Source organism: Malaclemys terrapin, chromosome 22 (genome assembly GCF_027887155.1).
Source record: "Malaclemys terrapin pileata isolate rMalTer1 chromosome 22, rMalTer1.hap1, whole genome shotgun sequence".
NCBI classification, from domain to species: domain Eukaryota; kingdom Metazoa; phylum Chordata; order Testudines; family Emydidae; genus Malaclemys; species Malaclemys terrapin.
The window spans coordinates 19,819,505-19,842,826 of NC_071526.1; positions in this window are offsets into that span (position 1 = coordinate 19,819,505).

Genomic DNA, 23,322 nt, shown 5'->3' on the forward strand with positions numbered 1-23,322 from the left:
AGTTATTTTGCATTGAAGATGCAGCCTACAGTCACGTAAAATCACACTGAACTAAAGAGAGACACAAAGCCTTTAAATCTTGTACATGTTGCAATGAGCTGCATGAATGGCAATTTTCACTATGAAAATGTTCAGCTTAAAGGACTTTTTAGAAATATTTGCAAGGACAAAATATCACTATTGTTTGGCTCCAAATAAAGCGCTGCATGGAAAAGTTGGTGAAACTCTTACAAGGCAAATTTGTGAATTTCTATTAATTTGTCCCATATGGCAAGGACATTTTAAGAGACAAATATTTTGAAATTATAGTTTATTTCTGCAAAATTATTTCCCATTTTGGAAAAAAATCAGAAGGAGAACTAGAAAAAAAATCAGAAGGAGAACTAGAAAAAAAATCATGTAGATTTCAGATGGAAGGTTTTAAAAACGAGAGATGACACTTATTCTTTGCACTTATCCTAGGTTCTCAAAGCAAGTTGCAAATATTAATGAATTAAGATGCGAAGTAGGTAAACACTATCCTTTTTCCATAGATTTTAAAGTCAGAAGGGACCATTATGATCATCTAGTCTGACCTCCTGCATAGCACAGGCTATAGAACCTCACCCAATAATTTCCCCATCAAGCCCATAACTTCTGTTTGAGACAGAGTATACCCTTTAGGGAAAAAAATGGTAAAAGATGAAGCTAAGTCAGGGAAGTTATGGGATTTGCCCATGATCACACAGTAAATCTGTGGCACCGCCAGGAATAGAGCTGAGATCTCTTGACTCTCAGTTCTGAACTTTAACCACAAAGCCATCTTCTCTCTCCTCACAGCCCTTAAGTATGTAAGGGTTCACTTGAGCTGCAAAAACGTTATGCTCAGAAGTAGAGAAGCAGAGCAGAGCCGTGACTTCATTGATGTACTGTTCTGTCTGAGCCTTGGCACACGTGAGGACCATGTAAGTCCAAAGCGGTACAGAGAGGGAAGGCAAACCACAATTCAGATTCACTACTTCCTGGGCCAATTTCAGCCAACACCAGGGTATCCTACAGAAAGTGTGGGGGCTTATTCAAATCATCACTCACTGTCAGGATCCCAACTAGGGTCAGAGCAGGTGCAAACCTGAGGCTGGAAATAGCAGAGGAGTTCGTAGTCAGGTTCTAGGCCACAGTCAGAGTCCAGTTTCAGGCTCCAAGTCTGGAGGCAAAGTGCAAATCAAGCCGAGGTCAAAGCCAAGCATTCAGGAGCAGGAATGATCATGGCAGCTACAGGCAAACCATGCTGTTGCCGGGACTTCCTGGAATGCTTCTTGGGTTTATATAGGGCGGGGAGCCAATCAGGCACCATGGGGCGGCTGCCTGTCAGACCCTTTAGGCAGAACTTCCCATCACACACATGGTCTGTGTCCACAAGCTGGTTGCAGCTGTCACTGGCAACCTGTAGATGCCAGCTGCCTGGCAGGTCTACAGTCCTAGGTTCTAAACGTGTGGGGTCTTCCACACACAAATGAAGATGTAGCCACTCTGAAGAGGCCCAAGGTGCATCCTGTGTGAGCTGGTGTGGAAAGGAGGTAAGCATAAGAGTCAAAACTTCCTTTAAACACAGCCAAGCAGCTCACCCTGAACATCCTCTTGTCAACGATGCCAGATTAGCAGGTTAATCCTTCCCTGTGAATGCATCTCTGAGACCCTCAGTGTTATTTTAATGCAGCTTTTGTGATGTGAATAAATATGTTACAGAACAATAGACTTGAAGGATCTATTCTCCAAAGTTTTATGAACATTTATGCTAAGAGACATCAAAGACATTTCCGTAATTTTCACTATGACAGAGCCAGAATGCACTGTCTTTTTTTTCTATTCCCCAGCCTCAAAATAAGACTCTTCTATAATTCCCAGTAGCAATTTAGATACAGCGGGCCAAAGGAAAGGGAAATTTGAATGTTTTTTGAACGTTTTACTTACATTTCCATAAGTGATGCTCTAAACTTTACTATAGTCATTTAGATATCATAAGTGAAGTGCTCAAGCATCTGCCGCTTCATGAATAACACAGATACCTTCCTATTTGCCATTTCTGTCTGTAGATACATTTCCAGTGAATAGATACAAAGGGCATATTCAGAGGCAAGTCTAAGCATGCGTAACTCACATCTTCTCCTGGCCCCCTCAACGTGCTCATAACACCAGCTCTCTGGACTCCCTCAGCCTCGTGGCTTTCTATCAATCTATAACATGCTGCACACCTCTCCCCACTTACATATCACTTCTGATTATAGTCCCCCCAGCTTGACTGAGTCTAAATTGGTATAACTCACAAGCCAAGGGGCCAGAAAAAGGAGCGTACCAAGAACAGCAACGAACATGGGGGATTGGGGGTATAAGTATGTGTAAGATAAAATAAGCTAAACCTGACTTTAACTTAGATCCCCTCACCATTTAAGTTATACCAACCGATTAGATACCCCTCTTGTACATACTGGTAAGTAGGTCTAAGGAGGGCTAACTAAACACAAGGTGGTTTAAACTTACCTCATTACTTTATTCTACTTCAATGGGACAGAAATGCTTTCAAATTCATCCCTAAAATCTTCAGTTTGAGGCCTTGCCCAGCCTTGACAAATGCAGTGACCTCCCTGAGATTTGGTGAAGCCTGCCTCTCCCATTGGAATATGGTTGGTGTCCTTCTTAGCAGAGAAGCTTGGACATGGATGGCAGTGGTCATCTCAGACATCCTGCAATAGAAAATGAAGAGCAGTAAAAATACATTAAATAATGCTTTATATTTCTTCTCAAGAAAAGTTTCTAGGTCTCCTGGTTTGATCATTTTAACTGCAACCGTCCAAGCTCTAATTATACTTCCCAACTGAAGGCAGAGACTGTTCCAAGGGAAATGAGGTTTATGCTGTTGTTCAGCAGAAAGATGAGACTGTTGGCCTGCTGAGCTGGCATGACTTTTAGTTGAAGATATTAATAACAAGTCAGTTGATCGGATGTGCTGAATTCTAAATACTCACTTCTCCTGTATGAATGTGCAATAGTCCAGCTTAGTAAATCACAGACCAGTATTGCACGGAATCTTTCTGTGGAATCCTCTGAGACAACAGAGGCATCTGCTCTCACTGATGGTGAAAATAATGCTGTGCTGCTTTATCTGGGTTTCAATTAGTCTATTACCTGTTTAGAATTAAAATATTTTTCTTTTCAATAGTGTTTGCCACCTAAAACCCTCAATAAATCAAAGCGGAGCACTATCCAATGCATTCTCTCTAATTTGTACACGTAAATGAGGCGGGGTAGATTGTTCTTGTAATTTCACAGTATTCTGCTCTCCACATTGCACAGATGCCAGTGTTTCCCAGTCCAGACGCTAGCGCGAACAAGATATTTCTAATCGCAAAGGATTTTTCTTTCTTGTCCTTTTAGGGCTACATAACTCTCTTTTGTACAAAACCCATTTAGCAGGAGCACAAACTAGGAAAACAATGCAAAAGCATTGTGCGGCAATTTCTGTTTTGCATACTCTCTGATCCAAGCCACCCAGGATGACTATAGGTGAAATTAGTAAAGTTCCACAAATTTTCTGTTTTGCTTCTTAATTTTAGTAATAAAATTGCCTCCAGAAACAACATATTATTCTTTGTGTTACAGTTGTACCTTGGAGCCCCACTCAGGGATCTGGGCCCCGTTATGTTATGTACTTTAACAACATAAGATGGGGGGGATAAAAAACAACAGGGAAAAAAACAAACGATGAGCCTTGCAGGGCAAAGGAAGTTAATGCTGGAATTTCAGATTTAATCCATCTCTGAGCAGGAAGAGCAATTGACTTGGTCTTAACCTTAGCTGTGGAAGCTCTACTTTGCATACATGCTGTTTCAACATTTCTGGGTAACAATCCATCCCCTAACAATCAATATTCAAACCTGATACACATGCAAGCTCTCTGGCATGCCAGACCTAATGTCCATCCTTTACAAGAGCATGGAGCCTATTTTAAAATTGAGGATCAAATTGTTCACTGACCTCCAGGAGACTCCAGTTCTCTCCTCACTGACTTCCCTAACTACTAAAAAATAATTCTCCCCCACATTGGGCTACTCACATCTCTACATTTTAAAGTAGGGATTTTTTTTTATTTTAAGTGGTTCAGACAAACTAATGTTCCTTTCTTCCTGACTTAACCAGCAGTTGCTGGTAAAATTATATAAAAATCCACACATTTGGTTTTAATTATTTTTATTGCATAACTATAGTTCCTAGAATCCCCAATCACAGATCATGGCTGCACTGTGTTAGGTGCTGTACAAACATAAAAATTAGAATAATGACAAGACACAAGAGGTGGAAGAAAGTCACCTGAGGAGATCTGTAACATTTTATATTACTTTCCACAACAGTCTTTTTCACAAATTTTTGCAAAACTACAGGATTCTGGTACCACAACCAGTTTTCCTGATGTGAAACCCAAAGGTTTACAATGTATTGCATGTGCAAAATCTATTGGCTAGAGGGATCTCTTCTCTATAAATAATAATATACGTACAGGTTCTGGACCTCTTTTTCACCAATGCCATGAACTCATACAGTTGCCAGTCTGTCTTTGCTGTTAAAGAGAGTCACAGTTAATGAAAACTAGCAATTCATCCCTAACAAGCTACTTAAATTCTTAGAAACACATACTGTGTCATTATTCTCATATTAAATGTATGCAGGAAAAATATTCTTTCCCAGTTATGGGTCTCAATTTATTCTGCTCTAACCACTAAAACCAGAAATGGCATGGCTGGGGCAGGGTTTGAGTGGAAGGAACTACAATATTGATCTTGAAAGTGCCCATCTTAAAATAGCTCTGGATAAATGTGTTAAAGGTGAACTACAATAACTTTAATTTTAAAACCCGAAGAATGTTAATGACTCCAAATTAGTGAAATAATGGCCTAATGGCATGAGTACAAGCTACAGTCACAAAATCTGCAATCTTGTTTTTGCCCATGCCAAATAAAACTGTAAGAGCAGGTGTGAGAACTTGTGTGAGAACTTCCACTTCTGAATAATTTAGCTGACTCACAGTTCAGTAGTTGGAGATGCAGGTACTCAGGTCTGACCTGCAATTCACTGTAAGGGTGCAAACCTGAGGGAACAAACTTTGCAGAAGCAACTGGCATCTTTGGGAAATTCTGCTCCAATATGTGGATTCTAGGCCTCACTTCAGTCAAAAAAGTAAGTTTCAAGCAAGTGAGATTTTCTGATTCAAGTTATTTTTTCTATTTGGGCTATGACTTTCTACAGGAACTTTCAAGGATTTCTGCTTTTAAGAAGCAAAGACTTTTTCATGCACAAGTTCAAAAGACAACAGTGTCCTATACCCACAATCCGTGGGCAGAGGAATCAAAACCAGACTCTCCTGCTGCCACATTGGTACAGTCCTACTTAATCCAAATGGTCCCTTTATTGGGACATCTCCTAAGCAACTCGTCTAGCGTGCTACAAATGGAAATGACTGCATCTTAACTGGGAGTTAATTAGCAACATTTCTGCCTAATGGGTACACATTCCACCAGATGTTTAATCAGGTGTAAAATAGGTGTAAAGTTCTCAGTTCTGGTCTTTTAAAACAAGAGCTGCCAAATTACATTTTTTAAAAACAGAAACAAAGCTGAAATGGGATGAAAACCATTTCTGTCTTGTAAAGTATTTATTTTCACTTTCAGCCTGTTCAAGCTATCTTTTAATGGCCTACCATCTCAATTAAGCGGCTGTCCGAATGAAGAGAGGCTACTAACTAGGTGCCCTAATTAAAAAAGGGGACTCAGCTTACCTAAGTTCCAGATTCAATGTGAGGATAAAGTAATATAGGGCAATACAGAGGCCACTTTATGGGTAACATGCCAAATGCCCATCAGGCAGAGAAGGGGCCCAGAAAGGCAGCCAGACAGCACTATGCTGTAGTTTATTTCCCAGGACAGAAGTCAGGCTGCATTTTTCCCATTCACTTGCTACTTCCCTCAGTGGTACTGAAGAGACCGGTGACAGCTCCCTGCATTACATGACAGATTTAAACAGATGCTTTTACAGCAAAACACAAACTGTGTGATCAGAACCTGAAATTCTGAAAAAAAATGACAACCTAGGGTCTAGAAGAGATGAGACGTGAGCAGAGAGAAAGCTGCTCTCATGTCTGGTAGATACCTGAGTAGCTGGGTTCTTTGTAAATCTTCAGTTGAAAAGGTTTCTTAAAGCCTTTAAAGTTCATGGCATCTCACAATGGAAGCCATCCTAGCTTAAGAAATACACTGGAACTGACTTAACTTTATATCCCCAACCTCCGCAAAGCTCATCACCTCTAGGTTTTGCAGTATGTCATGTCTTATCTGGGTCTGTCTTTTGGACTCCTTATGCTTTTAGAGACAGGTATTGGCTCCTCTTAGTATTTTGTACAGCACCATACACACTGTTAGCACTAAATAAATAGTAACGCCTCCAATCTCTACCTCTCTTGGTTGCATTCAAATACCACACCTTTTTATGCAACCCTCCATTGTGTAGAGGAAAAAGTAATGTTGGGTGCTCTACTCTTTTATACTATGTGCCTGTGGCCCTTATTCAGCTATATTCCCGTTTACCGAAACTGGAGGTTTACTTTAGTAAAAACACCAACATCAAGAGTTCATCAAAGTTCAGTACTAATCTGCAAGTACAGACATGAGCACCCTCTCCCAGCCAGGATCTGGGCACATGGCCTGCCCAATCTATCAAAGATGCAAAACTTTCTCCATTTTCCTATTGTTTATGGAAAAAATAAGTAAGCTGTTCACATTGGTTTGTTTTTAAATTTCTTCCTATTGATGAGCCAGATTATGTCCTCTCTTAAAATTATTATAAAGCAACCAGTCATTACATGTCACTATTGATCTAGATACTTTGGGAAGTGCCGCCTTTAAAATTGCATCAAGGTGCTGGCCTCTCATATACTGCACCAACTCAATACCCACTAGGCCCTGGGCATATGGAGCTTAGAAATGCAGTTGCCCTATGCATCCCTTCAGCAGTACTGAAATGGTTAAGGTTGCCATATAGTGGTACTATGTAAAGGAGAAATTTCCCTGTCCTTGCCTAAGTGAATGGCTGGGATTAAACTGACAGCCCACCTTAGTGATGGTGGAATAATTGGTTGTTCAGCTCTGTCCTTGTCAGAGCTCTGACAGTTCTGCAGATGTCCTGCTCAGCTCTCCAAAGGTTAGCCTCAGCTGGAGCTGGTGTTCATTAATCATTCCTCCCTGACAGGACTCAGAGCAGCCCACATCTGCCACTCTGTCCCCCTCAATCCCTGTCACACCCAGCTTGTGTGTAATCACTGCTCTTGTTCTGAAGAGGATGCTTGATAAGGGAATATTCATTTAACTGAAAGACACAGGGTGCGGGCTGCCGCTTTGGTCATTCCTCAGAGCAAGGAGCTGATAATTACTCTTGTTGGCCAAGACTCCCTGGCCCAAATGCAATAAACTGCGCACTGGGTATACAAGGTACGTATACTACAGTAACACTGTCCTCTGCAGGTTTTGTAATGCTCTCATGCGCTGGCATTTTGTAGGCCAGGATACAATTGTATTGAAGACATCAGACAGTGGTAAGATAATAGCAGTACCAAGACAAGACTACTGCTAGCTGAGATGTACAAACTGCTCCAGGTATGGTGAGAACAGAAACAAATCTTCATGTGACTGTTGCACTGGGCAGTTGGAAGTGTGAGGGAGTTCAGTGCACCTACTGTACCTTGTTATCATCTGCTCCCAGACAGCCCCCAGACCGTTAATGCTGACTCATGGTGGAAAGGTACTTCCCAGGATATTTCTGACTAGAAAGCATCTGAGAAATCCTGCCCCAAATTTTCTCCTGTCCAACAGCATAGCACCACATAGACCAGATAGTTCCTGTAAGGTTCAGCTACATAACTCATTCCTTCGGGGTTCTTCTGAATGCGACTATCAGATCTTTAGAGGCTCTCCCAACACTAATGGGTGGCCTGAAAACTCATAGGGAGGGGGAGGATCTGGCATCCCCCAAAATTAAGATTAAAAAAAGGTGAACCTGCTGCTGTATCCCAGCCTCACTTGTCCAAACAGCTGCAAATTAACATAGAACCTGGTCCCATATTCCTCACGCCAACAGAGCTCCCAGTGAGAGTATTTATGCAGCCTGGGTCTATTTTATAACTGCACAGCAATGCATTGAAACGACACAATGTAAGCAATGTACTCAGTTCTCTGAAGTTTGTAAGCAACATACAAAATGGTCTTAAAAGGGAAAATATGGAGTTTCACCAATAGCTACTCTCTCTACAAAAAATACTTGTGATTTGGGAGGACAAACCTGGATGGGAAACATGACAGAAAAGAATGGGAAATTAACTCTTTTGCGCAAACCAGTCAATAATGTCAATCACATACCAACCCTAATCAAGGGGTAATATTGACTTTAGCAATTTAACTCTTTGTTCACTTATGCTTTGATTAAACTATTATGTCATAGCTGAACTAAAAATCAAACAGAACACCTATATATCCTGATTCAATTCAAATCAACACCAGCCCACAGAACGACCAGCATATTATAGTCAGACACCCTTTAAGAAATTCAATTACTACCCATTCCACAATATTACAACAAGATTGTCTACTGGGTTTGAGAGCCGCTGGCTTCACTGAGGGTGATGCTGTTAATATGTGAGCAATGCAAGAGTCATCATTTCAAATAATTGATTAACTGTCTAGTCAAGAAAGTTTAAAAAGGAACAAACAAGGACAAAAAGTAATTAGCATTCCACTTTTAATTTGCAAATCTTGTCTTCCCAGCTAAAGATCCAAATGCCTGGGACTCTGCCCCACACACATATACATTCCAACAAGTTTGATAGTAGAAACAATGTGCTGCAGAAAACATGGAAGTAACAAGGGCTGTTAAGAAAAATACAGTGAGGATGTTCCATGTCTAGTACCAGCAATGCTAAGCCTCATCCTCTTTTGCTAACCCAGTGCTGTGGTTTGCCAGCTGTGTGTTGTCATGCTATGGAGCCTTCCCAGATATTTAGAAAGGTTTTTGGATTCAAATTTTATGAGAAATATCCAATCAAAATAAATCATGCTGGAGGAACCCAGGTCACCAAACCCAGTCATGATGCCACAGGAAAAACCTGAGCACCAAAACCACAGGCCTCGCAGAGTGGACATGATGCCCTAATCTTCCCAGCTGTGAACAGATGCGTTAGATCAGATGTCTGGGGTCCTACCTCCAAACAGCACATCAGATTTAACAGCTTTTGTAGGGTGTGAGGGGAGCAGTCTCTTGTGGATCATTTCCAGTCATGGCAGCAGTGGTTTTGATAGGAATGAGGATCCACTGCAGGCTGAATTCTGTCCATAAGAAGCATCAGTCTTTCACCTGCACAGTGCCTGGGAACTCCGCAGAACATTCTTCTTTCCCTTCACACCCCAGGGACTCTGTTTTCATGTCACTAAAACCACTCGTCAAAACTCAGCTAAATGAGCTTCTCTGAAGTTCTCAGGAGCACGGACTCTCAGACATCAGCAATTTCTACAGAACACTGGATGGCTTTTCAAAGCAGAATAAAATTTGGGAATCAGGCTTTGGGTCAGTCTGGATCTGGAAGAGTAAAACTATATCAATGAGAATCTCTCAAAGCCACAATACTGTATAGAGCTCTATGGTCTTGGGACAGGGTGTCTGGCCCTTCCAAGGGATTGGGGCCCAGCCGTACCTGTAAGGGAGCAGCTGTCTTGCAGCTGAGACTGATCAGCTAGGGACCAGGTGATTATAAAAACCAGCTAGTAGCTTTGGGGAGAGAGCAGTCAGGAGCAAGGAGGTTCTGGCAGGAAGCCCCTGGGTCAAGGGGGAAGAGCTACAGGAAGTAGGTTGGCTCCTGTGGTAGGCCCTAGCACAGGGTAGGACTCTCCTGCAAGTGGCCTTTGGAGTGAGCTCCTGTAAGGAATAGAGATACCCTTGCAGAAGACCCCAGGTTAGGGGGAAGGGATGATTGATGTGCTGTACTAGTTTAATGTAGAAGAAATAACGCTGAGGTCTTGAGGAAAAGGTCCTGGGCCAGACTCTGGACATGGGTCTAATGGGACAGGCCAACGGCCAACAGCCTACAAGACGCGAGAGGTGGCATATCTGTCAGGCATACCTCAGTTCTCATCACTGTTCACCTAATCACTCTGTCCTCCATCTCCCACAGCCTCTTTATTTTGCACAATCCATATCTTTCCACAATTGCTGTATGGATTAACCCCTGCAGTACAACCCCTACTATAAAACTTATTACAGCAGGGACTTACAGCTCAGAAAAAAAGAATAGAAGTTCTAGAAAATGAAAGAAGGCTGGACAAGGCCAAAGAAAGTGAATAGAAGAACAAGAGAGAGAGTGTGCATGAGGAGTATAATAGTGGCAAATAAGTGAAACAGTAAAGAAAACAAAGGAGAGAGATTTTTTTTTTATCATTAGTTACAGAAAAGAGACATGTTCTGTTTGTTTTATTTCGATTACCAAACAAACTAGACCCCTAGCCTGGTCAAGATAGAAAGGGCCAGGCGCATTAAAAGATTAAAAGCTTGTCCACCATTCTTGCCTTTTTTTTTCTTTTTTTTTTTTAGGACAGGAGGAGATTTGTGGGCAAGCATTTCCAAAATATTCGACTGTGCCTGTAAGATACTCGTGAGCGCCTGCTGGGGGACCCAGAAGTGGAGTTGTGCAGCCACCATGTAACTGCATGCTATAAATGAGTCTGCATGCCCCAGTGGTGTGCAAACGTGTCCCAAGGCTGAATGAACAAGCAGTTGCACATGCAGATTGTATAAGTAAAGCTTAGCACAAATTCTGAAAATGGGTTTGTCCAGTTTAAGCACTAATCAAATGTTTGCAGCTGAGTTAACCCACTGAAAATAAGGGTTCAGGGATTCAGATGGAATTGCTGATGTATATGTTACTCTGTCAGCCAGAATGGTGTCTCTACAATATTAGATCTCATCCTTTTGCAATGTTAAATAGGGAAGAAGAGCAGCCCTTGGAAGACAGTATAGCAAGACATTGGTTTGAGCAACAACAATTACAGCCCAGTCAAATATAGCACAAGCTGCAACTTTCAGAAGTAAAATGTGAGCATCAATTCTGCAAACGTTCTGAATACTAATGACTTCCTATCAGGAAGGGACTTCTTAGCTGCACTTAGTCTAAAACGTAATACAGCAGCTGTATGTTTAAATTACACATATGAATGCTAAGGAGCAATGGTGATAAAACACTATGTTAATCACTTTCTGAGATTGCAAGGACAGATAAAACGAGACAGAGCAATTGTCATCAGAAGAATTACTCTGACACAAAGGTACAGCATTGAGGCATCAGGATCAGTTTAGAACCAACCATTATAGGGCAGTCAATTCAGCCATGCGGCTCCAACCAATAGAAATAAAATACAGAAGTGTTCCCTGCTCATCTAAGCCCCATTTTCACTGATTCCAGAGGATGACAAAAAGGTAAATTGTGAGGCTGGCTGGGAAGCTTTAGTACTGAGTCTTTTATATAAAAAATATAAAGGTGATGAATTAGGCAAATTGGTTAATGTCAAGTCCCATCCGTCAGAATGATTCAGGGCCCAGAATGAGTAATAGTAATAGGAGAATGGCTCTTATTCTGAGCAACCAAATTAGCCTGATCAGAACAGACAAAGGAGGAAGCAATATCCATGTTCACACACAGATTGCTTTTCCTGTGAAACATGGACATAACAGAAGTGGACTGAGCTGCACCAATTCGGCTATTGTGACTGGTGTCAGACAACGCTTTCTGTCAGAGAAAAAGGTACGTACCATTCAGAAAGGCTGACACATCTGGGCCTAATAAATATTATTATTGCATATTATTATATAATCCAGATTGAGATGTCAGTAGAGGAGATTTTGGAACAAATTGATAAATTAAACAGTAGCAAATCACCAAGACCAGATGGTATTCTCTCAAGAGTTCTGAAGGAACTCACATATGAAATTGCAGAACTACTAACTGTGATATGTAACCTATCACTTCAATCATCCTCTGTGCACAGTGACTGGAGGATAGTTAATATAATGCCAATTTTTAAAAAAAGGCTCCAGAGGTGATTTTGGCAATTACAGGGTGATAAGCTTAACTTCAATACCGGGCAAACTGATTGAAACTATAGTAAAGAACAGAATCATGAGAGACACAGATGAACACAGTAAATTCGGGAAGATTTAACACAGCTTTTGTGAAGGGGAATCATGCCTCACCAACCTATTGAATTCTTTGGGGGGAGTGTCAACAAAGATGGGGACAAGAGTGACCCAGTATGTTTGGACTTTCAGAAAGCCTTTGACAAGGTTCTTCACCAAAGCTTCTTAAGCAAACTAAGCAGTCATGGTATAAGCGGAAAGGTCCTCTCATGGATCAGTAACTGGATAAAAGGATAGGAAAAAAAAGATAGGAATAAATGGTCAGCTTTCAGAATGGAGAGAGGTAAATAGCGGTGTCCCCCAGGGATATTAAATTACTCAAGATAGTTAAATCCAAAACTGACAACAAAGAGTTACAAAGGGATCTCACTAAACTGGGTGACAAAATGGTAGATGAAATTCAATGTTGATGAATACAAAGTAATATACATTGGAAAAAATAATCCCAAATCTACATAATAATAATAATATAATAATAATGGAGATATACCTATCTCCTAGAACTGGAAGGGACCTTGAAAGGTAATTGAGTCCAGCCCCCTGCCTTCACTAGCAGGACCAAGTACTGATTTTGCCCCAGATCTCTAAGTGGCCCCCTCAGGGATTGAACTCACAATCCTGGGTTTAGCAGGCCAATGCTCAAACCACTGAGTTATCCCACCCCCCAAAATGATGGGGTCTAAATTAGCTGTTACCACTCAAAAAAGATCTTGGGGTCATCATGGATAGTTCTCTAAAAACATCTGCTCAATGTGCAGAAGCAGTCAAAAAAGCGAACAGAATGTTAGGAAACATTAGGAAAAGGATAAATAATAAAACAGAAAATATCATAATGCCACTATATAAATCCACAGTACACCCATATCTTGAACACTACATGCAGTTCTGATCACTGCCTCTCAAAAATATATATACGAATTGGAAAAGGTGAGGAGGACAACAATGAAAGTTATTAGGGGTATGGAACACCTTCCATATGAGGAGAGATTAAAAAGATTGGGACTGTTCAGGTTAGAAAAGAGATGACTAAAAGGGGATATGATAGTGGTCTATTATATCACAAATGGTGTGAAGAAAGTAAATACAGAAGTGCGATTTACCCTTACACCCAATACAAGAAGCAGAGGTCACCTGATTAAATTAATAGGGAACAGGTTTAAATAGTCCTTCACACAACTCACAGTCAACCAGTAGAACTTATTGCCATGGAGTGTTGTGAAGGCCAAAGTATAACTGGATTCAAAGAAGAATTATATTAGTTCATGGAGAACACATCCATTGATGGCTATTAGGCAAAATGAGCCGGGATGCAACCCCATGCTCTGGGTGTCCCTAAAACTCCAACAGCCAGAAGCTGGCACTGGACAACAAAATTACCCAGTTCTGTTCATTCCCTCTGAAGCAACTAGCACTGGCCACTGTCAGACACAGCATACTGGGCTAGATGGACCATTGATCTGACTCACTGTGGTCATTCTTATGTTCTTAAGAAACAACAACAATAAACAACATGGGATAGCACCCCAAAGCCCCACTGAGGATGGAGGTCCTACTGTCCTTATTTCCCTTTTTATAGATGGGCACTATATTTGCCCTTTTCCAGTCCTGAGGAATCTCTCCTGTCTTCCATGACTTTTCAAAACGCATTACTAATGGCTCCGAAATCTCCTCAGTCAGCGCCATGAGTATTCTAGGATGCATTTCATCAGGCCCTGGTGATTTGAAGACATCTAATTTGTCCAAGTAATTTTTAACTTGTTCTTTCCCTATTTTAGCCTCTTCTGATCCTACTTCATTTTCACTGGCATTCACTACCAACCTTCTTGGTGAAAACCGAAACAAACAAGTCATTAAGCACCTCTGCCATTTCCACATTTTCTGTTATTATTCTACCTCCCCCCACCCCCCTTGAGTAATGGGCCTACCCTGTCCTTGGTCTTCCTCTTGCTTCTAATGTATTTGTAGAATGTTACCCTTTATATCTCTAGCTAGTTTGATCTCATTTTGTGCCTTGGTCTTTCTAATTTTGTCCCTACATACTTGTGTTATTTTTTTATATTCATCCTTTGTAATTTGACCTAGTTTCCACTTTTTGTAGGATTCTTTTGATTTTTAGATCATTGAAGATCTCTTGGTTAAGCCAGGATGGTCTCTCGCCATACTTCCTATCTTTCCTACGCAGTGGGATAGTTTGCTCTTGTGCCCTTAATAACGTCTCTTTGAAAAACTGCCAGCTGTCTTCTATTGTTTTTCCCCTTAAACTTGCTTCCCATGGGATCTTACCTACCAACTCCCGGAGTTTGCTAAAGTCTGCCTTCTTGAAATCCATTGTCTTTATTTTGCTGTTCTCCCTCCTACTATTCCTTAAAATCATGAACTCTATCATTTCATGATCACTTTCACCCAAGCTGCCTTCCACTTTCAAATTCTCAACCGGTTCTCCCTATTTGTCAAAATCAAACCTAGAACAGCCTCTCCCCTGGTAGCTGTCTCCACCTTCTGAAATAAAAAAAATGTCTTCAATACATTCCAAAAATGTATTGGATAATCTGTGCCCTGCTGTATTATTTTCCTAACAGATGTCTGGGTAGTTGAAGTCCCCCATCATCACCAAGTCCTGTGCTTTGGATGATTTTGTTAGCTTTTTTAAAAAAAGCCTCATCTACCTCTTCTTCCTGGTTAGCCGGGCTGTAGTAGACCCATACCATGACATCATCCTTATTTTTTACCCCTTTTATCCTTACCCAGAGACTTTCAATAAATCTGTCTCCTATTTCCATCTCAATCTCAGTCCAAGTGTATACATTTTACATATATACAATATATAAGGCAACACCGCCTCCCTTTTTTCTCTGCTGGTCCTTCCTGAGCAAGTTGTACCCTTCTATGCCAACATGTTAATAGAAGGGTATAGGGTACATGGTAACATGTTACTTCAGGTAGGGCCAATAGCTACTAGTTTCTGTATGTTGGTGTGACATGGCTTGCCAAGCCATATGCCATGCCTCTGCACAGTAAATAATGTTTGACGAAAGATGCATTTCAATGTAAAATGATAGGACCAGGCTCACAATGATAAATAAAGCTTCTACCCTCACACTATATAACCCTGATATCTCTCCAAGCTGGTATGTGTAGTGCAGGTTCTCAGTCCATTTAGTTAAAATAGGTGACAAGAATAAAACTTAAAAATCAGCTCTTTTTTTTTGGTTTAAGGATAGTTTCTCTGGTAACAATGTCCAAGGCAACTCTGCCCCTTTTTTCTGCTTTCACTGGGCCACATGGATAGGAATCATGAAGCATTCATCTACTGTAGACATTTACTTGCTTGGGTGACTAACCAATGTAAAAGAACTGTATCTGTTTCAGAACATTCCCCAGAATACTCCAAAGCAGTTTCAGATTCAATTCACAAATATCAGCTCCAGCCCTGCATCCTCTTTATACACACCCAAGTGACTCAAAATAGCTGGAGAAGTTAGAACCAGAGTAGTGAGCAATAGACATGTTTAGAATTGAAATGGCACCTACAACCAGTTGGTTTAACAGAACTAAGCATTACACTGAGTATCATTAGATGTTCAGGCTGGATTGAGGTAATGATGCTTTGTACTTTCAGTGTACTGTTATTTCTAGCAACATATTCATAAGCATCCCAGAGAAAGGACGACACAACCTTTATTTTGATCAGGTTTAGCTCTTCTTAAAGTGACTACATACTTAGATGAGGAGCTTGGGAACTGGTTGCAGGCACTTGTTGCCAGTAACTGCAATACCACCAGCTGTAACAAACAGAAAAAAAAAACTTCACTGAGGCAGTGCATAAGCCATAACCTACTGAAAAGAAAAGGATACTGCAAAAGACCACAAGATACCTGTTCTGCAAATAAGTTTTTAAAGCAATCTTGGCTTTCAGAACTTCTGACATGATACACATTCCTAATAACCTTCTATGAGGTGAGAAGAAAAGGCAAACTGTCCGATCTTTTCTGTTAAAAAAAAAAAAAAAAAAAAAAGTCTGGCACCATCAAAGTTACAAATTTTTGGATGACTTTATTTAATCTCCTGTCTGTACAGAAATACCAGACACGACATGGTTTGGAAACCATGACAACATTAGCTGTCTAAAGCTCACACAAGCTCAATCAAGCCATAATCAAGGATTTTCTTATGTGATTGTCCATTATCTCCTTCTCAGCCAGAGAAGTGCATTATAGGGGTAAAATGATCAGAGCAGTATCACCAGCATTAATTACATGCTAGACTACATCTGTTTTCCTTAAGCGGCTGTCAAAAAGAATTTTGAATAGCTCTAGGATATTCTGCAATGTTCTGTGCTGATCCTATGCAGGCTCTAAACCAAAAATAAAAAGTGTTCACACAAATGAGTTTCACTCTATTACTGAAAATGCATCCATTAATACATGAAGTTCTTTATATTCGGCACAAAAAAGAGGTGTTCAGTTCTAAGATAAATACGTTACATGGAGAGAGTTATGTACATTTGATGACTAGAGGACATCTGAAGATAGAGCAGAAAATGACATGCATATTCTGCTGTGAAGAACAAGGCTTTGGACTACACAATTCCCATGCAGATTCATTAAGCTAAAGGCCTGAACCAGATATGCAGCACAGACAACTGAGTAGAGGAAAACTTGGTTTCTCAAATTTTTTGTTTCACAAGATGGTCTGGGAAGAAGAGTCCTCTCTACAAATATCTGCATCCAACTAAATTTTTTTTAATTGATGTTATATTTATTGGCAATAAAATATTATAATCTGATCAAAAGTCAGACACAATGAAGATATGGACCAAAATGTACACAAAATAAGGCAACGCCTCACTGTACTGAATCTCCATGAGCAATTTTTTAAGTTAATACTTAATTGTATTTTCAACAGTATGAAAAGGAAGAATCTCTTTACGAAGAATGATCAGCAGGGATTTGCTATTATACTTTGTGTATCCCATAAAATGGCGGTAAAGGTTCAGCACAAGCAAAATTCTAAGGAATGTTTTAGTGGAGCTCACCAATAGCCAACCAAATGCTATGGCCTAGGAAAAGGATTAAAAATTATTGCTGGTTGAACATTTCCTGATGAAACTAAAGCGAACTTCTCAAACAATAACCAAGAAAGCTGTATAGATGCAAGTCTGATTCTACCCCAAGCATTTTAACTGTTTTATTCAGCCCTGCTCGTTAAGGAAAGCTGGATGTTGTGCCCAGTGTGCAGGGCAGGGAGGTTCTGTAAGGAGAACCGCCTGATGCCAACCTTGGGGGGAAAACCCACCAAGCTTTCAAAGCAACTTAAAATGCAGACTGAATGGTAAATTGGGATCATCCACACTGGGTGGCCCAGTAATATAGCAGTACAGAGCTCTTAACTAATGGCTGTGAAAGCATATAAAGCAGTGCACAAGCGACCAGGGAGCTTTTGCGAACAAGGGCTGCTAACAGGGAGTTTCACAAGGGAGTTCTCCAGATGAAGGAGGAGCAATACAGCACCCTTTTGGGGTAAGTGACTGACTGTAGTGTGTGTTTGTTTGTGTTTGGGGGTTACTTGCTGTGTGCTGAGCTTGTGTTTGTCAGTCTGTTTGTTTGTTTGGTTGTTTGAAGGACCATGTGCTATGGCTGGCAGTTGGAAGCTGTGAGCTTCAAAGGAAGGTTTGAAAGCTAGAAGCCTCTGGTAAGTGGCTGAGCCTTAATCAGTGGGCAGGGCATTCATACAGGCCAGGGCTTTATAAAGCAGCGCACAAGCGATCAGGGAGCTTTTGTGAACAGGGGGCTAACAGGGAGTTTCGCAAAGGAGTTTGGAAGGGGAGTGGGAAGGGGGCGAGGGTCCCTTGCCGGTTCTATCTGTTTTCCCTTTATTCTCCATAAAACCTATAAACCAACAACATTCAAAACTTCTTGCTTAAACAACCCTTTCAGCGGACAGGGGGCTGCAGACGGGAGTCTGACAGAGGGAGGCTTACGATGGTTAGGAAGACCCACTACACCTGTGCCAGCACTGCTTCTGTCTCCTCCACCTGCGCCTGTAGCCAGACAGAGCGCCTGAGCATGGATGCTTCTACCCAGATCCTGGTGTGGTTTTGCAGAGACTGTAACTTGCAATTTCCACTTACTGATATCCAGGCTGGGGGGACCATCCAATGTGAAAGGTAGAGCCTGCTGGTGGAATCTCTCAGGCAGCAGGTGGGAGAGCTACAGGAGGAGGTGGCTAGGTTGAAGAGCATCCAAATCCACGAGCAATTCCTGGACAGTGTCCATGTGGAGACAGCTGAGGTAGCTGTCCCAGTACACAGGACTGCTGATACACCACTGGTGGAGGAGGAGATGGCTCAGGGTGGACACTGGCAGCTGGTTACTTCTGGCAGCAGGCAGTGCTCCACCCCTGCTCCAAACCCTCCCGCCATGGTAATAGGTAACCATTATGCTCTTCTTGATACAGGAAAGAAGGAATCACCCCCTACAGTAAAGGAGGAGAAGCCTCGTACCCCTAAGGCTGGGAGGTCTGCTGCCACCACTGCGAATAGGAAACGTAGGGTAGTGGTGGTCGGAGACTCTGCTGAGGGGGACGGAGGCACCCATCTGTCACCCTGACATTTCATCTCGGGAGGTATGCTGCCTGCCGGGAGCCCGTATCCGAAATGTTACGGAGGCATTGTCGAGGATTATCCAGCCCTCTGACTACTATCCCATGCTACTCATCCATGTGGGCACAAATGATACTGCGCGGTGTGAAACTGAGCGGATCAAGAGTGACTACAGGGCTCTGGGAGTACGGGTGAAGGAGTTTGGAGCGCAGGTGGTATTCTCTTCGATTCTTCCTGTCAAAGGAAGAGACAGATGCATCATGGAGGTGAATGCCTGGCTGTGAAGATGGTGTCGCCAGGACGGCTTTGGCTTCCTAGACCACGGGATGCTATTCGAGGAAGGACTGCTAGGCAGAGATGGCGTTCACCTTTCAAGGAGGGGAAAGACCCTATTTGGACCCAGACTGGCTAACCTAGTGAGGAGGGCTTTAAACTAGGTTCGACGGGGACAGGTGAGCAAAGCCCACAGGTAAGTGGGCAACATGGAGACCTGGGAGATGGGTCGGAAACGAGAGGGAGTGTGGGCTATATTGGCAGAGAGAAAGGAGGGTCAGGACAAAACTGGGAGGAAAGATCAAACCAGTATCTTAGATGCCTATATACAAATGCGAGAAGTATGGGTAATAAGCAGGAAGAACTGGAAGTGCTAATAAATAAATACAACTATGACATTGTTGGCATCACTGAAACTTGGCGGGATAATACACATGATTGGAATGTTGGTGTGGATGGGTACAGCTTGCTCAGGAAGGATAGACAGGGGAAAAAGGGAGGAGGTGTTGCCTTATATATTAAAAATGTACACACTTGGACTGAGGTAGAGATGGACATAGGAGATGGAAGTGTTGAGAGTCTCTGGGTTAGGCTAAAAGGGGTAAAAAACAAGGGTGATGTCATGCTAGGAGTCTACTACAGGCCACCTAACCAGGTGGAAGAGGTAGATGAGGCTTTTTTTAAACAACTAACAAAATCATCCAAAGCCCAAGATTTGGTGGTGATGGGGGACTTCAACTATCTGGATATATGTTTGGAAAATAACACAGCGGGGCACAGACTATCCAACAAATTCTTGGACTGCATTTCAGACAACTTTTTATTTCAGAAGGTTGAAAAAGCTACTAGGGGGGAAGCTGTTCTAGACTTGATTTTAACAAATAGGGAGGAACTCGTTGAGAATTTGAAAGTAGAAGGCAGCTTAGATTAAAGTGATCATGAAATCATAGAGTTTGCAATTCTAAGGAAGGGTAGAAGGGAGTACAGCAAAATAGAGACAATGGATTTCAGGAAGGCAGATTTTGGTAAGCTCAGAGAGCTGATAGGTAAGGTCCCGTGGGAATCAAGACTGAGGGGAAAAACGACTGAGGAGAGTTGGCAGTTTTTCAAAGGGACACTATTAAGGGCCCAAAAGCAAGCTATTCCGCTGGTTAGGGAAGATAGAAAATGTGGCAAAAGACCACCTTGGCTTAACCACGAGATCTTGCATGATCTAAAAAATAAAAAGGAGTCATATAAAAAATGGAAACTAGGACAGATTACAAAGGATGAATATAGGCAAACAACACAGGAATGCAGGGGCAAGATTAGAAAGGCAAAGGCACAAAATGAGCTCAAACTAGCTATAGGAATAAAGGGAAACAAGAAGACTTTTTATCAATACATTAGAAGCAAGAGGAAGACCAAAGACAGGGTAGGCCCACTGCTTAGTGAAGAGGGAGAAACAGTAACAGGAAGCTTGGAAATGGCAGAGATGCTTAATGACTTATTTGTTTCGGTCTTCACCGAGAAGTCTGAAAGAATGCCTAACATAGTGAATGCTAATGGGAAGGGGGTAGGTTTAGCAGATAAAATAAAAAAAGAACAAGTTAAAAATCACTTAGAAAAGTTAGATGCCTGCAAGTCACCAGGGCCTGATGAAATGCATCCTAGAATACTCAAGGGGCTAATAGATGAGGTATCTGAGCCTCTAGCTATTATCTTTGGAAAATCATGGGAGACGGGAGAGATTCCAGAAGACTGGAAAAGGGCAAATATAGTGCCCATCTATAAAAAGGGAAATAAAAACAACCCAGGAAACTACAGACCAGTTAGTTTAACTTCTGTGCCAGGGAAGATAATGGAGCAAGTAATTAAGGAAATCATCTGCAAACACTTGGAAGGTGGTAAGGTGATAGGGAACAGCCAGTATGGATTTGTAAAGAACAAATCATGTCAAACCAATCTGATAGCTTTCTTTGATAGGATAACAAGTCTTGTGGATAAGGGAGAAGCTGTGGATGTGGTTTACCTAGACTTTAGTAAGGCATTTGATACGGTCTCGCATGATATTCTTATCGATAAACTAGGCAAATACAATTTAGATGGGGCTACTATAAGTGGGTGCATAACTGGCTGGCTAACCGTACTCAGAGAGTTGTTATTAATGGTTCCCATTAATAACTGGAAAGGCATAACGAGTGGGGTTCCGCAGGGGTCTGTTTTGGGACCGGCTCTGTTCAATATCTTCATTAACGACTTAGATATTGGCATAGAAAGTACGCTTATTAAGTTTGCGGATGATACCAAACTGGGAGGGATTGCAACTGCTTTGGAGGACAGGGTCATAATTCAAAATGATCTGGACAAATTGGAGAAATGGTCTGAGTTAAATAGGATGAAGTTTAACAAAGACAAATGCAAAGTGCTCCACTTAGGAAGAAAAAATCAGTTTCACACATACAGAATGGGAAGAGACTGTCTAGGAAGGAGTACGGCAGAAAGGGATCTAGGGGTTATAGTGGACCACAAGCTAAATATGAGTCAACAGTGTGATGCTGTTGCGAAAAAAGCAAACATGATTCTGGGATGTATTAACAGATGTGTTGTGAGCAAGACACGAGAAGTCATTCTTCCGCTCTACTCTGCTCTGGTTAGGCCTCAGCTGGAGTATTGTGTCCAGTTCTGGGCACCGCATTTCAAGAAAGATGTGGAGAAATTGGAAAGGGTCCAGAGAAGAGCAACAAGAATGATTAAAGGTCTTGAGAACATGACCTATGAAGGAAGGCTGAAAGAACTGGGTTTGTTTAGTTTGGAAAAGAGAAGACTGAGAGGGGACATGATAGCAGTTTTCAGGTATCTAAAAGGGTGTCAGAAGGAGGAGGGAGAAAACTTGTTCACCTTAGCCTCTAAGGATAGAACAAGAAGCAATGGGCTTAAACTGCAGCAAGGGAGGTCTAGGTTGGACATTAGGAAAAAGTTCCTAATGTCAGGGTGGTTAAACACTGGAATAAATTGCCTAGGGAGGTTGTGGAATCTCCATCTCTGGAGATATTTAAGAGTAGGTTAGATAAATGTCTATCAGGGATGGTCTAGACAGTATTTGGTCCTGCCGTGCGGGCAGGGGACTGGACTCGATGACCTCTCGAGGTCCCTTCCAGTCCTAGAATCTATGAATCTATGAATCTATAAACATAATGCCAATGATGAAGGTAACAGCGTAGCATGTCCTGAATGAGGGCTACCTGCCTTCTTTCTTTGGAACCAGGTATCTAATCTCCCTAATGTCTGCATAATACACCGAAAGTGCATGCTAGGCAGCAGTTCTCAACCAGGGGTCCAGGGCTCCCTGGGGAACTACGAGCAGGTTTCAGGGGATCTGCCAAGCAGGGCCAGTGTTAGACTCACTAGGGCCCAGGGCAGAAAGCCGAACCCCTGTGATGAGGGGCTGAAGCCCAGAGCCCTGAGCCCTGTCACCTGGAGCTGAAGCCGAAGACTGAGCAACTTAGCTTTGCTGCCGCGCCCACCCCCCCGTGGTGTGGGGCACCGGGCAATTGCCTGCTTGCTACCCCCTAATGCCGGCCCTGGATTTTATATGCAGAAAAACTGTTCTTGTGGCACAGCTCGGCCATGGAGTTTTTATAACATATTGGGGGGCCTCAGAAAGAAAAAAGTAGAGAACCCCTGTGCTAGGGAATAGGTCTACACTGCAGAAAGGTTAATTTGGGTTAAAATACCAGTGAAGCAACTTGGCTTTTAATTCCAGTTAGCAGCTCAAGTTAACGCCTACAGGAAAACCTGGGGTTGAACTTGAGCCGCTATTCCAAGTTAAAAGCTAAATTGCAGCGTCTTCCCTGCTATTTTAAGATGAGTTAGCTAACACAATTCGTACCACCCCTTTAAAGTATCTCTACACTGCACTGAGAGTGAGCCTCCAAGCTCAGGTAGACAGACTCATGCTAGCAGGACTCAATCTAGTGCAGTAAAAATAGCTGTGTGGACATTGTGGCTCTGGCAGAGACTCAAATTAGCCACCCAAACTCAAGCCCACCCTCTGCTAGTGTGAGTCTGTCTATAGGCTGGGAGACTTACTCCCAACTGCAGTATAGACATGCCCTAGAAGAGAAGAATTAAAAAGAGGTGGTAGATCTCAGCCAAGGAAATATAGACTACCAAAGAGCAAGTGCTCCATGACAAAATTATATGGATTAATT